This window comes from Vombatus ursinus, unplaced genomic scaffold (assembly GCF_900497805.2).
Source record: "Vombatus ursinus unplaced genomic scaffold, bare-nosed wombat genome assembly UNPS02001419.1, whole genome shotgun sequence".
In the NCBI taxonomy this organism is placed as follows: Eukaryota; Metazoa; Chordata; class Mammalia; order Diprotodontia; family Vombatidae; genus Vombatus; species Vombatus ursinus.
In genome coordinates, this window is record NW_020941197.1 from 17,306,804 (window position 1) to 17,324,674 (window position 17,871).

The following is a 17,871-nucleotide window of genomic DNA, read 5'->3' on the forward strand; positions in this document are numbered from 1 at the left end:
CAAAATACAAATACCCAAAAATCTGACTGGTAAGTTCCAGAGCACTCATATCAAAGGAAAAATTTGCAAGCTGCTAGGAAAATATAGAAAATATACCATGGAACTTTCAGGCAGAATCAGAGTACATGGATTATGAGAAATTAAAGAAAAGATTAGAATAGGATACATCAAAAGGCAAAGGAAATTGGATTGAAATGAAGAATTAATTATCTGGCAAAGTTGAAATTAATCCTATAGGGAAAAAAAGAGCAAACTTTTAACAGAGAATAACTTTGAATTATTCTTATTAAAGTCGAGAGCTGGGCAGGGACTTCAAAAGGAAAATTCAGTTAAGTGAGCAAACTTAAGAAAAGTAAACAGGTTTATACAACTTGAAAGAGCTCTAGTGGTAATCAGGTGTATGTGCCCTGAAAGGGAGAGAAAATACTATTCTGGGGGTTAATGAGGGAACAAAATGAGACAAGCTCTGGACCTGGATGTCAAAAAAAAAAAAAAAAAAGAGTGTTTTAACAAATAGCCCAAGGAAAGAGGAGGAGAAGAGAGGAATTTACTCTTTCTTTTTTTTTTTTTTTTGTAATTATAGTGCTGCAGAAGAAGATTATTCAAATTGGAGGGAGTAATCAGATTGGCAAAGTTGATAAAAAAAGGAAAACGATAAATTCAGAAGGAGCTATGGGAAAACAGGTATATTGACGTTGTGTTGGTGAAACTGTGGCTTGGTCCAGCCATTCTGGAAATGGGTGCCCATCAATTGGGGAGTGGTTAAACAAATTATGGTATATGAATATGATGGAATACTATTGTGCTATTTAAGGTGATGATTTCAGAAAATTCTAGGAAGACTGATATGAACTTATGATATACAGTGAGATAAACAGAATCAGAGGAACAATTTATACAATAGCAATAATATTTTAAAGACAAACAACTATAAAAAGACTTAGGAACTTTGATTAACATAATGACTAACCACACTTCAGAGAATTCATAATGAAACATGCTCCCTACTTCTAGATAGAGAGGTGACAGACTCAGTGAAAATTAAGATATACTCTTTTTCCTTTCTTTTTCTTTTTTTTTTGGACATGGTCAATATGGGAATTTGTTTTTTCTTGACTATCAGTATTTTTTAATGGACTTTGTGTCTCTAGCTTTCTCAATTGGTGGTAGAGGAAAGTAGGAAGAAGAGGAAGTAGATTTTTGTGAAAATAAAATAAAATTTAGTTTTAAAAAGAAATTGAAGGGAATGGGAGATCTCATAAACCTAACTTTTATCTGGACTAGAGAAGGAAAATTTGAAAAATGTTCTTAAATGAACAAAAAAAAATGCAGTAGTGGAAGTATAATGATAATGAGAAAGGGAGGGTATCAAGAAAGACTTTTGAGAAGGGTATAGTTGGGTGAAAGATTGCTTCAGGTGAAGGTGGAAGGGAAGAAAAAACTTTTTCATTTCATTTCCATTTCATTTCACTACACGACTAGACTAATCTACTGTTAATGAACCTGTGAATTAGTCTAGCCAATTAGGAAATGCAGTTTGGAACTGTATCCCAAAAGTCACTGAACTATACATATCCTTTGATTCAGAAATTTCTCTCTTATCTCTCAAAGAGATCAAAGGAAAAAGAAATATAAGTATAATAATGTAGCAGTGGGGCAGCTAGGTGGTACAGTGGATAGAATGTTGGACCTAGAGCCAGGAACATTCATCTTTCTAGTTCAAATCTAGACACGATTAGACAGCAACAAGTAATTATATTAACAAACAAAGTTGTTGTTGAATAATTTTTTTGAATTTTTTTTCCTCTTCCTCTTTCCTTTGTTGTAAGGGATAATTCTCTTAGAAGAGGTAGTGGGAAATATAGATTATGAAAAATCAAAAGATACCATTATGTCAGTTATTTTTTTGCCTAGGCAATGGGGTTAAGTGACTTGCCCAGGGTCACACAGCTAGTAAGTGTTATGTGTCTGAGGCTGAATTTGAACTCAGGTCCTCCTGAATCCAGGACTGGTGCTCTATCCACTGTGCCACCTAGCTGCCCCCAATTATGTCTATTTAAAAAAAAAATTAAGTTGGGAAGAGTGGTGGGTGTTGACTAAATACATACTAGAGAATTCTATGCTCCCAAAAATGGTAGAAGAAAATTCCAAAATAATGGAAAATGCCATGAATGGTATTCTTACAAAAAAAAAAGGAGAAAAAGGTCAGAGGTTGCTGCTGTCTTCTCACTTATCCATCTATAAACATTTTAAGATTTGTTTAGGAACTCATTGAGGACATCTTTAATGAAAAAAAAATGAGAAGGAAATAGAGAGACTTACATAGGGAATTTTAAATAGCATATTATATATTTATAGCCTCACAACTGCCTGAGATGCCAGAATATAAGATGCTGCTGTGTTAGTTTGATGTTAAGAAAGCATTTGACTTAGTAGTACAAATGCCCTGAAGGCTCTCCCCAGACAAAGCATCTTTCACACTTACTTGAATATTGCTTGCCTTTTTATGACACATACAATTACAGATTGAATTTTTTTTTTCAATAAGTTGCTGAGCATTAACATCAAAGGAAATGTGAAACATAGAGATAAATGTTTAATAAAGGTGCTCACCAGGGTCATGGGCAGTGTGCTGAGAAACGTCCAAACAAAAAATTTCCCACAGGTGGAGAGGCTATCTGGCCTTCTTATTTGTAGTTAACATGGCCTTAAGGAGAGGTATCACGGCATAATGAAGAAAGCTGGCCTGAGACCCAAGAAGTTGAGTTCAAATCCCACATCTGACCTGTACCTGTTACACAACCCTCACTTAATGTCTTAATACTCCAGGCAATTCTCTAAGAAAATAAAGTTGTAGAGAAAGTGTCAATTGGCTTTGGTCCTCAGCTTGGAATTCTCTTTACTAATGAAATTACAGGTGCAGTATCTGTGGAGTTCCTAACCCAAACAATATTCCACAGCAAAATTTGTAGTAATACAAGTATTTCCCCCCTCCCCATGTGGATAGTTAGAGTAGGATAGATTTTTTTTAAAAAGGAATTTACCAGATTGGTAAATCCATCAGTAGGATTATCATAGCTCTACAGATAGAACACATGGAGGGTGTTCCAAAAAGTCTTGGTGTGGTTTATATTTATTGGGTCTTAAGCCTACACGAAGTCTTTTAGGACTTCCATTATTTGTCTCAGGTAAATGCCTCAAATAGATAATGAGTTGGGAAAAGAATTACGTAAGAAGATATTGCATGGGAGCAATGGTATAGTGATTCCAGGGAGCTAAAAGTTCTGCTCACTGCCCCAGATTTCTCTTCCACACCAGTGTGGTTCAGTTAAGCTATGCAGCAACAATTCATGGATTACTATAATCTCTAAAATATTAATGTCACAAAGAGCTCAGAAAGCAATAGAAAAATGCATAGTGGTTATAAAGCAGGCTGCAGCATGTTACCAACAGGCAAGCAGCAGTGTAAAAGATGTTGTTGAGGTTACATATTAATGGAAGAAAAAGAGAGCTGTTAGTATTGAAAAGGAGCTTAAAAATGTACAGTTGGAATATTATATTTTTATGTCCAAGATGCTAAAATAACAAGAAAGCCTTCAGTGTACTGGGTTTTATGGAAGGTTTGAGGGGAGACTTTCATTCATCCAACAAACATTTGAGCATCTACTATTTGTACCTTTCTCTAATTCATCCACCCACCAAGGCTGAGCATAGTACTCTCAAAGTTTAGATAAGACAGCTTGATGTAATGGAAATGACTCTAGATTTGGAATAGAAGGATCTTGGATGAAATCCTAGCCTTGCCCCTTTGTTACCTGTGTGATCATGGGCAAATAATTTAACCTCTGTGTGCCTCAGTTTCCCCATCTATAAAATGAGGGGATTGGAACACTGGAGGAACAGGCAGCAGCTGGTAAGACAATGACAGGAATTTCATTGTGCCTGGACTATGCCAGCTCCCAAATTCATTATAGATTGATTTGAAGGAGTTTAGGTATCATCTGTGCCTAATCAACACAATCCTACTTGTAGAAACATAGCCTGCTACTGAAGATTGTGGGTGCTCCCATCAACTCAGTAACCAGAGCATTGGGAGCTTCAGACCAGGGATATTCTTACTATTCCTGAAATGGGTGAAGAAATAAATACCAGCTTCCTTAAAAGCAAAGATAAAAAAAAAGATAGGGAAGACTTGAGCATGTTTGTAGACTAAAGGAAAAAAGCAGGAGTAAAAAGGAGGAAATAAGATAATAGTAGAGACAAACTGCTGGAGGAGATGGAAAGGGATAGGATCAAGGGCACATAAGAGGAACTGCCCATGGCAAGAAGAGCCACCCCTTTCTTTGCCAAATACTGAAGTATCTTTATTGAAGTAAAGAAAGAAATAGTTGGGGGTGATATAAACGGGTATTGAGATGACAAGGAGGCAGAGAGAAGGAGCTGACAATGAATGGCCTCAGTTTTCTTAATAAAGCGTGAGGCCAAGGCTTCATTTGAAAGAATGGGGTAGGGTGCAATGATAGGCTTGAGGAGAGAAGAGAAGGTTTGGGATAGCTGTTGTGGTGAGTGGCTCAATTAGGGGGTCAATTGGGGAGTTGTAAAACAATTACCTTGCTGTAGTGAAGGTCCAGTTGAGTTTAAATAGCATGACTTTGTAGCAGACCCAGTCATCATGGCTGTGTGACTTCCTCTAGCCCTGGACAGCAGTCTGTGATATGCAGTGGTGCAATCAAATGGTAGCAGCAATCTAGGGTTGGGGTTCAGCAAAGAGTAGAGTTCAGACAAATGATTTAGGAGCAAACTATAGCATAGGATTGAACTGGCCCACTAAGGAGTTGAGACTAGAAGGAGAGGAGAATGTATCCAGAGCAGGGGCAGTAGCCTAGGGAAGTGCTAAGGAGTAGGAGGATTGGATGTCACAATGATGATGAAGAATAAGTTTAGGAGGAGTAAGGCATAAGGAAGAATAGAAAGATAAGATATCACGATGGGACAAGTTGGATTTTAATGGACAGGAAGGGATTCAACAAGAAAAATCGGGGAGAAAGAACTTTCTTGGCACAAAGAATGGTGAGGTCAAAGGTAAATGGACAGGAGAGCACAGTGTATGATGAGGGGCCAATATACAGTTTAGCTGCAGTGTATAGGATGTATGGAAGAAAATAATACGAAAGTTTGGAAAGGTGCCATTGGCATCAGATTGTAGAGGGATTGAAATACTAGTAGCCACTTAAGATTTTTTTTAGCTCAGTGACAGGGCCAGATTTATGTATAGTCAAAATAATTCTGGCTTGAAGCCACATAGAAAGTGAATTGCAAAAGGGAAAATGGTGACAGAAAGACCTGTTAAGAGGCTTTTGCCAAGTTATCCAGAGAGCTGTTAATGAGAGCTTTGGATAGCAGTACTGGAATAGAACAGGTGGAGGTGGAAGCCAGATTGCAGAGGGCTAAGGAGAGCTGCAAAAGACACCAATCTCCCATATTCAAAGATAACTCAAGATTGCAAACATAAGAGACTGATTATTTCCAACTCTGAGACCACTTGTCATTTCATCAATCAATAAGCATTTATTAAGAGCTCACTGTGCTCTGGGCCAGATTACCATAAACCCTGGGGTTGCAAAGGAAAAGATAAACAGTTCCTCATCTCAAGGAACTTCATTTTAATGGGAGAGATAACATGTAAATAAACAGGAGCATACTGTATGCTACAGAATAGATTCAAGGAAACCATACAGGATAAGGCTTTAGCAACAGGTGGGGATCCAGGTGGCATATGAATATAAAGAAAAAAATGTTTAAAAACCCAAATTCAACCCCAACAAAGAGATGAGAAGGCACCATGCCCTGCTTCTTTGCTGAAGAAAGAGACTATGAATATAGAAAGCTTCATATAATGTCAGACTTTTTTGAAATGTTGTTTGGTTTTGCTGAACATTTTATTCCTCCTCTTTTATATTATTTATTATAAGGAATGATTCTATAGGAGAAGGTAGGAAAGGATTCATTGGGAAATGGAAAAAAAATTATCACATGAATGATGAAAAAAGTAAAGATATAAATTGATTTTTAAAAATTAAATAAAATGAGTGAGTTGGACTAAAAAATGCATTAGACTCTATTACTTGCCTGAGAAGGAGCTTAGGGTTCAAATGAATTCTTAGCTTGGGGTTATTGTTTTGACAAGACTAGGCCCCAGACTGGTCCTGTCCTTACCATGCTCCAAAGTTTCTTGATTCACGCCTCATCACAAAATTTACCCATTTTGTGTTATGTGTCTTTAGGACTTCTATGGCTTCTAAAATGACAACTAGCTTATTTGGGTAAATGTCACTGAAATTGGCTTATCTAGCCTTCTCCCTGTTTTATCATTTTAAGGACTCTTGTAATGATGATGCTACTACTCTTTGGTTTAAACTTAGAGAAGAATAACCACTATTCAAAATCTTGGGGCAGTGAAAGAGGAAAGAAGAGAATATGTGATGGGATAAATTGGTTGCTGGTTTTTGGTAGGCAAAGCTAATCAGACAATAAGCATTTAATGGATTAATAACCTACCCTGTGATCCTTCTTTCCCTGTCAAACAAACAATTCCTCTTATAGTTGAAAAAATGTGTGCAGAAGTGAAGAACTGGTTGGATGTGGATTACAAATTTCCTAGCACAAATATATAATTGTTATCAAGGGGGAAGGAAGGTATTTAACGTTGGAGCTAGACTGAGTTTGACTTTTTAAAAATGGAAGATGGGGAGCCAAGATGGCAGAGTAAAGGCAAAGACTTGTCAGAGCTCTCCCAAACTCCTGACAACTTTAAAATAATGCCTCAAAATGAATTCTGGGGCAACAGAACCAACAAAAATACAGGGTGAAACAATTTTTCAATCCAAGAGAACTTAGAAAGTTGTCAGGATAGGTCTGTCTCACTGGGATAAGAGTGGAACACAATCCAGTGTGGGAATGCCATCAGCAGGCCTTGGGAGTAACTAAATTGGCAGCTGCAGCTTGCAGAGCTCTCAGCCCACAGATTGTAAAGGGGCTATACATCTAGTAAAAAAGGAGATTACTGGGGACCCTTTGTTGGCACTAGGTGCAGGATTCTTTTGCATTGCCCATACATGGTTCTGGGTCACAATCCCAGGGTAAGGAAGAGCACTATTACACTAGAGTGTGTGGCTGTAGGAGAGCAGGGATCCTGGTCACAGTTTCAGGGAGGAAAAGAGAGTGTGTGGTCATTCACAGACCAAAGCACAGGCCAGTAGAGCAGTGACCACATCTGTTTTTAGATCATGCCACCTAGGAAGAACTGAAAACAAGTAGCTCCAAAAACAACACCATGTAAAACTGAAGCTTGGAATAGTGCCCCTCCACCCCAGGAACAGAGTACAACTTTAACATAAACCTAAAAGTCAAGAAATAGTTTAGAAAAATGAGCAAACCAAATGAGTTTAGTTTAGAATAGTTTAGAAAAATGAGCAAAAGAACTTGACCATAAAAAGTTACTTTGGTGTCAGGGAAAACCAAAACACAAACTCAGACAAAGAAAACAAAGTCAAAACTGTTACATCCAAAACGTCAAAGAAAAATGTGAATTGTTCTCAAGCCCAAAAAGAATTCCTGGGAGATTTCAAAAAGGATTTTAAAACTCAAATAAGAGAAGTAGAGGGAAAAATGAGAAAAGAAATGAGAATGATAGAAGAAAATCATTAAAAAAGAGTTAACAACTTGGTAAAGGAGGCACAAAAAATACTGAAGAGAAGAACTTTATAAAAAACAGAATTGGCCAAATAAGAAAAAAAAGGTACAAAAATTTACTAAAGAAAACAACTCTTTAAAAAGTAAACTCGGCCAAATGTAAAAGGAGGTAAAAAGATCATTGAAGAAAATAATTCCTTAAAAATTAGAATTGGGCATGTAGATGCTAATGACTCTATGAGACATCAAGAAACAGTAAAACAAAATCAAAAGAATGAAAAAAATTGAAGAAAATGTGAAATATCTCCTTGGAAAAACAATTGACCTGGAAAATACAAGAAATATAATTGAAGATTTGTTGGATTACCTGAAAGCCATGATAAATTTAAAAAAAAAAAGAGCCTAGATATCATCTTTCTTTAAAAATGTTTTTGTTTTTTTTTAATAATTAATTAATTTATTTTAAGTTTTCAACATTCACTTCCATAAGATTTTGAATTTAAATTTTCTCCCCCTTCCATTCCTCTCCCCAATCCCTACCAAAACGGCATGCAATCTGATGCAGGCTCTACTTATACATTCATATTAAACATATTTTCCCATTAGTCATGATGTAAAGAACAATTAGAACTAATGGGAGGAACCACGAGAATGAAGCAATAAAACAAAACAACAAAGGAAAAGGAGAGCAAATAGTATTCTTCTATCTGCATTTAGACTCCATAATTCTTTCTCTGGATGTGGATAGCAATTTCCATCATGAATCTTTTGGAGTTGTCTTAGATTCTTGCATGCTGTGAAGAGCCAAGTCTATCAAAGTCAGTCATCAAATAATGTGGCTATTATTGTGTACAATGTTCTCCTGGTTCTGTTTATTTCACTCTGCATCAGTTCATGTAAGTCTTTCCAGGTTTTTTTTTGAAGTCTGCCTGCTCATTGTTTCTTATAGCACAACAGTATTCCATTACATTCATATACCACAACTTGTTCAGCCATTCCCCAATTGATGGGCATCCCCTCAATTTCCAGTTCTTTGCCACCACAAAAAGAGCTGCTATAAATATTTTTGTACATATGGGTCCTTTTCCCATTTGTATGATCTCTTTGGGATACAGCACTAGAAGTACTATTGCTGGGTCAAAGGGTATGCACATTTTTATAGCCCTTTGAGCATAGTTCCAAATTGCTCTCCAAAATGGTTGGATAATTTCACAACTCCTCCAACAACTATTAGTGTTCCAATTTTCCCATATCTTCTCCAACATTTATCATTGTCCCATTTTGTCATGTTGACCAATCTGATAGGTGTGAAGTGGTACCTCAGTAGTTTTGATTTGCATTTCTCTAATCAATAGTGATTTAGAACATTTTTTCATGAGTATGGATAGTTTTAATTTCTTCCTATGAAAACTGCCTGTTCATATCCTTTGACCATCTATCAATTGGGGAATAGACATCATCTTTCAAGAAATTATTAAAGAAAACTGCCCTGATATTCTAGAGGGTAAAAAGAAATTGAAAAAATTCACTCATCACCTCCTGAAAGAGATCCCAAAATGATCCTAGTAGTATTCCAAATTCCAGAGCTCCCAGGCCAAGGAAAAATTATTGCAAGCATACAGAAAGAAACTATTCAAATATTGTGGAGCCACAGTCAGGATAACAAAAGCTTTAGCAGCTTCTATATTAAAGGAGAGGAGGATTTGGAATATGATATTCCAGAAGGCAAAGGATCTAGTATTACAACCAATAATTACCTACCCGGCAAAACAGTATAATCCTTCAGGGAAATAAATGGTTATTTAATGAAATAGAGGACTTTCAAGCATTCCTGATTAAATGACCAGATTTGAATAGAAAATTTGGCTTTCAAACACAAGACTTAAGAGAAGCATAAAAAGGTAACCAGGAAAGAGAAATCATAAGGGATTCAATAAGGTTAAACTGTTTGCATTCCTACATGGGAAGATACTTGTAACTCCTAAGAACTTTCTCATTATTAGGTCAATTAGAAGGAATATACATAGACAGAGGGCACAAATGTGAGTTAACTATGATGAGATGGCATCTTAAAAAATAAAATTAAGGTGTGAGAAAGAGGGACACACTGGGAGAGGGGGAAGGGAGAGATAGAATGAGCTAAATTATCTCATATAAAAGAGGTGTGAAATAAGGGGGTGGTGGACAACATTTGAAATTTACTCTGATCATTTTTCCCTCTACTTCTCTTATTTGATTTTTAAAATCCTTTTTGAAATCTCCCAGGAATTCTTTTTGGGCTTGAGACCAATTCACATTTTTCTTTGAGGTTTTGGATGTAGCAGTTTTGACTTTGTTTTCTTTGTCTGAGTTTGTGTTTTGGTATTCCTTGACACCAAAGTAACTTTTTATGGTCAAGTTCTTTTGCTCATTTTTGGTTTGCTCATTTTTCTAAACTATTTCTTGACTTTTAGGTTTATGTTAAAGTTGTAATGTGTTTGGCTCAAAGAGGAAATAACCTACACATTCAGTTGGGTATAGAAATCTGTCGTACCCTACAGGGAAGTAGGAAAGAAAGGGGATAAGAAAAGGGGTGGAGGATGCTGACAGAAGGGAGAGCAGATTAGAGGAGGTGGTGGTCAGAGCAAAACACTTTTGAAGTGGGACAGGGTAAAAGAAGAAAAAGAGAGAGAGAGAGAGAGAGAGAAATGGGGTAAATAGGATGGTGGAAAATACACAGTAACCATAACTGAAAATGTTTTTTTTATAGCCAAGTGTCTCTGATAAAGTCCTAATTTCTCAAGTATATAGAAAACTGAGTCATGTTTATAAGAATGCAAATCATTCCACAAATAATAAATGGTCAGAGGATATGGATAGACAGTTTTCAAAGTAATCAAAGCTATCTGTAAATTGAAGAAAATGCTCTAAATCTCTAGTGATTTGAGAAATGCAAATTAAAACATCTCTGAGGTACTACCTCACATCTATCAGATAGGCTAATAGGATAGAAAAGGAAAATGACAAATGTTGGACGGGATGTGGGAAAATTGGGACACCAAAGCACTGTTAACGGAATTGTGAACTAATCCAAACATTATGGAGAGCAATTAAGAACTATAGCCAAAAAACTATAAAACCATGCATATCCTTTGATCCTTCAATACTACTGCTATGTCTGTATCCCAAAGAGAAAAAACAAGAAAAGAACCTAGGTGTACAAAAATATTTATAGTAGTTCTTTTTGTGGTGTCAAAGAATTGGAAATTAAGAGGATGCCCATCAGTTAGGGAATGGTTGAACAAATTGTGGTATGTGATTACAATGTAATATTATTGTGCTATAAGAAATGACAAGCCATATGCTTTCAGGAAAGCCTGGAAAGACCTACATGAATTAATGTAAAGTAAATTGAGTAAAACCAGGAGACCATTGTATACATTTAGCACAGATCCAAGATAATTCCAAAGGACTTATGATGAAAAATGCTTATTCACTTTCAGAGAAAGAAATGGTGGAGTCTGAATGCAGATTGAAGCATATATATATATGTGTGTGTGTGTGTGTGTGTGTGTGTGTATAACTTTCTTTATTTTTCTTGGGGTTTATTTATTTATTTATTTATTTTGGTCTGTGTCTTCTTTCACAACATGACTAATAATGGAAATATGTTTTGCATGACTGCACATGTATAATCTATATTAAAAGCCTTGCCTTCTCAATGAGGGGGGAGTGGAAGGAGGGAAAGAGAGAATTTGGAACTCAAAACTTTAAAAAATGAATGTTAAAAATTGTTTTTACATATAATTGGAAAAAAATAAAATATCAAAAAAAGGAACATGTCATTTATTTTTACTTAGTCTTTAAGGTCTCTTCCAGTCATTACATTTTATGAATCTATCTTATTCCTCTTCCCCATTTTCACTTTATAGATGAGACAATTGAAGACTAGAGAATTGAAGAGACTTGCCCAAGGTCTAGGACCCACCCAGATTGTTTTGATACCCAACCAAGTTTCTCTTCATTATTGCTATCCTGTCTTTCCTTCCAGCAACGTGATGCCATTCTGGCATCTCCAAGCTGGATAGATTTAAAAACAAAACAAAACAAAACAAAACAAAATTCCTCTCTCAAATTGGGACTTGATTGAGATTGTTGTCAGTACAGATAGCTATCAAATATGCATGCCTAATTTTTAAACCACTTGTTGGTATTGTGAAGAGAGTTCTTAGAGACATGTTGAACTAGAATTTTTAGATTCTGTGATTATTCAACTGGAAATAGGAAGATACTGAAGGTTTATTTCTAAGCAATGAAGTGACATGATGGATTTTGTGTATTAGGAAGATTAATATGACGGTGGTATATAAGGTGATGAGGGCTTCCATGAAGATAGGTCAGTGGGATATGTAAAGGTTAGCAGAGTCAAGAAGCATTAGAGATGAAATAGGCCAAATTTCATGATTGTGACTCCTTTTCTCTTGTTCCATAAAGCCAGAGACAACCATGGAGTTATAAGCATGGGTGACTTTCAAAGTGGTAATATCATTGACACAGAGAAGTCAAAAAGAACAGATTTTGGAAAGAGATGTGAATTCAAGTTTAGACATTGAACTCAAGGCAGAAAGGACTTGAGATTCAGAAAAATCTGACTAGGCTCTTCAATGAGAGGTTCATTTTTCTTTCTGTCTACTGAATGTGGGAAGTGAATCAAAGTCATGATGAGGGTCTGGCCCTCTCCTGGCAGTAGAGTGCCCTTGATTTGACTGAGAACCTTGAAGGGAATTGCATTCCTAATAACTTCCACGGACTCATATTCCTTTTGTAGCAACCCCTTTCTGCAAAAGCAATTCCCTCTACAGTTATCCTATGGGGGTTAGAGATGCAGCACCCCTGCGATCTAGAAAATCCACATAAAATTTTTTGGCCCTCCCTTCTTACCAAATAAGTCTTCTGGCTTCATAAATTTCTTTCTTTTTTTTTTTTCTTGATATTATACAATGCTGTACATATATTTTGCGCATTTCTGAGTTTCTAAACTTTTTCTATGTCATCTGCTGGCCTTTGCTTGTCATCTGTGTCTTCTGAAAAACTCACCCCAAAATTCCCATTTAATTTCTTATGCTGACCAACGATATACTGAAACTGCAATGTGGAAGGGATAATTTTGTACAACATTCCCAACAAGTGGTCATTCGTCCTTCATTTGAAGATCTCTAAGGGGAGGAGTGAGGGAAAGTGTGTGTGTGGGGGGAACCTACCACTTCCCAAAGCAGCTCATTCTACTTTGGGATAAGCTTCAATGTTAAAGACATTTTCTCTTAAATTGAGCCTAAATCTTCCTCTCTGCATACTTTTGCCAATTGTTCCTTATGCTATGCTTTGGAGCCAAATAGAACAAGTCTAAGTTATCCTCCATTATCATGGCTCTTTAAATATTAAAAAAAAAAAAAACCCACAACACAACCCACTGCAATGTATACTCAGTCGATTCTCAGTCAAGGTTCTCAGTCAAATCTGGCCTCAGTCACAAGGGAAACATCCCTTGTTCCTTTAACCACTATAGTGGAAATTTAAAGGTTCTTGGCAGGAAGACCTGCTTTTCATCATTAGCTCTATCTCTTCAGCACATAGCGTGATCCATTACACTTTGCTTAATAAATGCTTGTTTAATTAAATCGAACCAATCCTCATGACACATTGTCCAGTCCCCTCACCACCCTGGTTACCCTCTAGCTCATAAATATGCATCTTAAAATGTAGTGAACAGAACTAAACACAATACTACAGATGTGGCCTGAACAGAGCAGAGTACAGTGGGACCCTCACCTCTCCCATTTTGGATGTTGTGATTTTCTTAATATCTAAGACTAAATTTACTGTTTCAGATATTGTCATGTACTTGGCTCATACTTCGTATACTGTTTACTAGTAAAGTCTCTAGGTCTTATTATCGTGAGAGATTTGTTCAATCCCTTGTTGGAATCCAGGTATACTATGTCTACAGCAGGGGTCCTTTGCATTTTTGGACTTATAAAGCAATCTAGTGAAGCCTGTAACCCTCCTCAAAATAATGTTTTTAAATGCATATAAAATTAAAATACATAGGATTATAGAGGAAGGAAACTAATTATATTGAAATACTGTTATTGAAAAAAATTTAAGTTCATAGACCCCAGGTTAAGAATTCTTGGATTTCCCTTAATGAAAGTATCCAGTAATACTGACCTCTCCCTTTCCCCCAAAAAGGAAATGAAGTTAGTCTGGTAGTTCTTGATGAGGTCACGTTGGCTCTCAGTGACTACAATTTCTTTTTCTGAATATGCACAAAATGCTCTTTTATAATATATGTTAATTCTCACCCATATACTTGTATCTGTGTGTGTATATATACATGTGTGAAATAACAATTCTATCTCGTAGTTCTCCCCAGTTTAGGAAGAGAAGAAACAAATATATAATCAGCCCTTGGACAGGTTTTCATTGACAAGTTGGTGGGAGTTTTGGAAAAATCCATATACACATACACACATATATAAACATATACAAATATATAGAAACACACATATACATGATACATACATACATACATGAAAGTTGGTGTGGAGAACTAAGAACAATAGAGGATGGAGGATTTTGCTTACAGCAAGTGTGGAAGGCAAAGAGAAGTCTGCAGCAACCAGTAGACTGCCCCATTATACACACACACACACACACACACACACACACTCACACTCACACATACACATATATAAGCATATATAATATATATGTATATGTATACACACACATATATACTTATGGTGAATTTAGACCCTATTAAAAAATCTGCCTCCTGGGAGTCATCATATAAGGTGATGATTACTAAAATTCAAATTTATAGTAATTATGTACATATATATGTACATATATAAATGGGGATAGCTAGGGGGCTCAGTGGATAGAGTGCTAGGCCTGAAGTCGGGAAGACTTGAGTACAAATTTGGCCTCAGTCACTAGCTTTGTGACCCTGGGCAAGTCACTTAACTTCTGTTTGCCTTCATCCACTGGAGAAGGAAATGGCAAACCACTCTACTATCTTTGCCAAGAAAACTCCATAGACAATGTGGTTCATGGGTCATGAAGGGTCAGACATGATTGAACAACAACAAATACATATTTATATTTATAGTTTTATATTGTATATATTTATTATATATGTATGTGTATATATGCCCGTATGTATATATACAGATATAATTACTATGAATTTTTAAAAATTGCTTCATAGATATGAGTAAAGGCTATATAATATCTGTATGTAAAATAACGGGCCCAAATTCATAGTCATTCAGAACTATAGATCTCTGGTGCCCTGGAAACTGCTTTATTCTCAGAGGCTCATTCCATCCTCTAGTCTAGGAATTCTTAACCTTCTATTTTTGCGTTGTGGACCCCTTTGGCAGTCTGGTGAAACCTCGGAATGCTTTCTCAGAGTAATTTTTTTTTTTATTAAAAATAATTAAAGGAAATACTAAATTTCATTTAGAGAATAATGAAAATAAAGATGCATTTTTTCCCATCTGTGATCAAAGACACAAGATTAAGAATGCCTGCTCTAGTGGCTTCATCTGTATTACATAGTTCCTGTTCACAGTGACCTTTTTCTTTGCTCTTGTCTTTTTGTTTTACTCTATCACTCTCCAAGCTCCTAACCCAAGTTAGTAGTTCTCAGGGTTTCTTTGAACTTGGATGGAAAGAAAAAATGTTATCTTTATTTTCTCATGTCTGTAATTGAAATTTAGCATTTCCTTCAATTGTGTGAGTGTAGGCATTACAATTGTGAGTAGTAGTATTAGTACTTCCTGTAACGTTGTCACAAATAGAAGTCATATGTTTTTCTTATTGTGTTACAATAGTTCCAAGTATCACAAAATATCACTTATGTTCTTCACCACTTTGAAATTATTACAGTCGTCAGACTTGCTGCTAGATAAACCACAACTTTAAAAAACCAGTTTGATAACTATTTAAATATAATCGGTCCCTTTTGTAACCCTACATGTTTTATTGTATACCTTTAAAAATGTTATTCTGAGAAGGCATCCACAGGCTTCACCAGACTGCCAGAGGGGCCCATGATATAAAAAAGGTTAAAGACCCCTGAGTTCGTATGTCTTTCTATTTCCTCAGATCCTTTTTCTTCTATAGTGTCTGGCACAGAAGAGGTGAATAATAAATGTCTTTTGAATGGACTTGAATTCCTAGCTTTCTCTTTGATGCATTCTCAGGAGGATAAGATACTCCCTGCTAACTCGGAGAGTGACGAGGCATTTTCCCCGCCCTTTCATATACTTTGCTTGCAAGGAGGCAAACCTGCACTTTGGGCATAAGTGGTTATTCCTTGGCACAAGCAGAAACAAAAACGTGGGGTACTCTGCAGGTTGCTGCAGAATTCTCTTTGCCCTCCATACTTGCTGGAAGCAAGATCCTAAATTCTCTGTTGTTGTTGTTGTTTCTCCATGCCAACTCTTGTGGTGAACTGTCTGTTTGCCCCATCTGTTCACTGTGCTAGGAGCTCCTGAGGGAGATTTTATTTATAGTGGGCCTCTTGACTTTTCTTATGATATGACAATAATTTGCTCAGCTGCCTTTGGTTGGCTCTTATCAGATTCCTGCCAAGTCCTCATGCAAATAGTAACTACCCTCGGTCATCCTCCACTAGAGGTTTCAATAAAACCTTGCTGGTAAATGTAATTCTGCTCGAAACCCACATCTCTCACCTCTCTAATCCATTGTCCAAATGACTGCCACGGCCCAGGTCTGGTCAGGTCACTCCCCTGCTCAAAAACCTCTAGTGGCTCCCTATTGCTTCTAAAATAACATACAAATTTCTTTGGCTTCTAAAGCCTTTCACCCTCTGGCTCCATTATGTATCTTCCTCCTTCATGTCCTCTATGTTCCAACCAAATGGGCCTATGGTGCTTGCTGTCCCTCATGCACATCATTCTGTTGCTGTCTCTGTAGCTTTGCACAGGCTGTTTCCCATGCCTAGGATGCACTCCCTTCTCACTTCTGCCTCTCTGAATACCTAGATTCCTTCAAAGCTCAGCTCCAGGGACCATCTTCTACCATTTAATGTAGAAAGCCTTGGATATTCCTTCCAACCCCAACTGTATTGCTTCACTCTCAGAAATTATGTAGTATTTACTTTGAATATAGCTCATGTTTATTTATAAATGTATATTTTATTTCCTCAAAAGAATGTAAATACCTTGAGGGCAGTGACTATTTCTTGTTTGTCTTTGTATTTTCAGTGTCAGCATAATTCCGGGCACATAGTAGGTGCTTCATAAATGTTGTTTGACTGCTTAGCTGTCTCTTCTCTTTTCTTTTCACTGACAGACTTAAATGCAGACCTTGCCTGCCTCTCTGGCCCTGGGGCCTTGGTTTCATGTTTTCCAAATGACTCTGTAATATCCATTGAGGAGGTCTCATGCTATAGTTATTGAGGTCAATGGGCTTCAACTCCCCAAGAAAGCAGACCAGCGAGATGCTGGCTCACTTTCCTCTAGGTATCTAGGTTGTATAGTGAATACAGTGCTATATTGGAGTCACTCAGAACAGAGTTCAAATCCTGCTTCAGATATTTACCAGCTGTGTGATCCTTGCCAAGTCCCTTAATTTTTCTCAGCATTAGTTTCCTTATCTGTAAAATAGGAATAATAATAGCACCTACTCACAGGTTTGTTGGATCAAATGAGAAAACATATGTCTAGTGCTTTGCAAACCTTGAAGTGCTATGCTATGAAAATGCTGTCTATTTATCTATTATTATATTTTTACATAATTACATGTTTATTTTAATTACATTAAACATAATTATATATAATTACACATTTATATTACATAATTACATAATAAGAGGGGCTGAAGAAAATCGTCCTTTTAATTAGAGAGGAAAAGAGGTTGAATACGTGTTGAAACCTCAAGAGTACTTCTAGCTATGGTAGTCTGAGCATAGTTGGAGTTTCCTTTTCCCTGTTCAAAACTTTTCTCATTCTTCATGGTCACAAGATAGTTCTTGAACACTGAGCTTTTACAGGGTGCTGAGCTGTCCCCACAGAGGACCAGATTCCCTTGAGCAACCTTCATGATCCAGGAAATACAAGATGGCAAAATCCAAAATGTCTTGAGTGAGGATGCAGGGCTCTGCTGAAG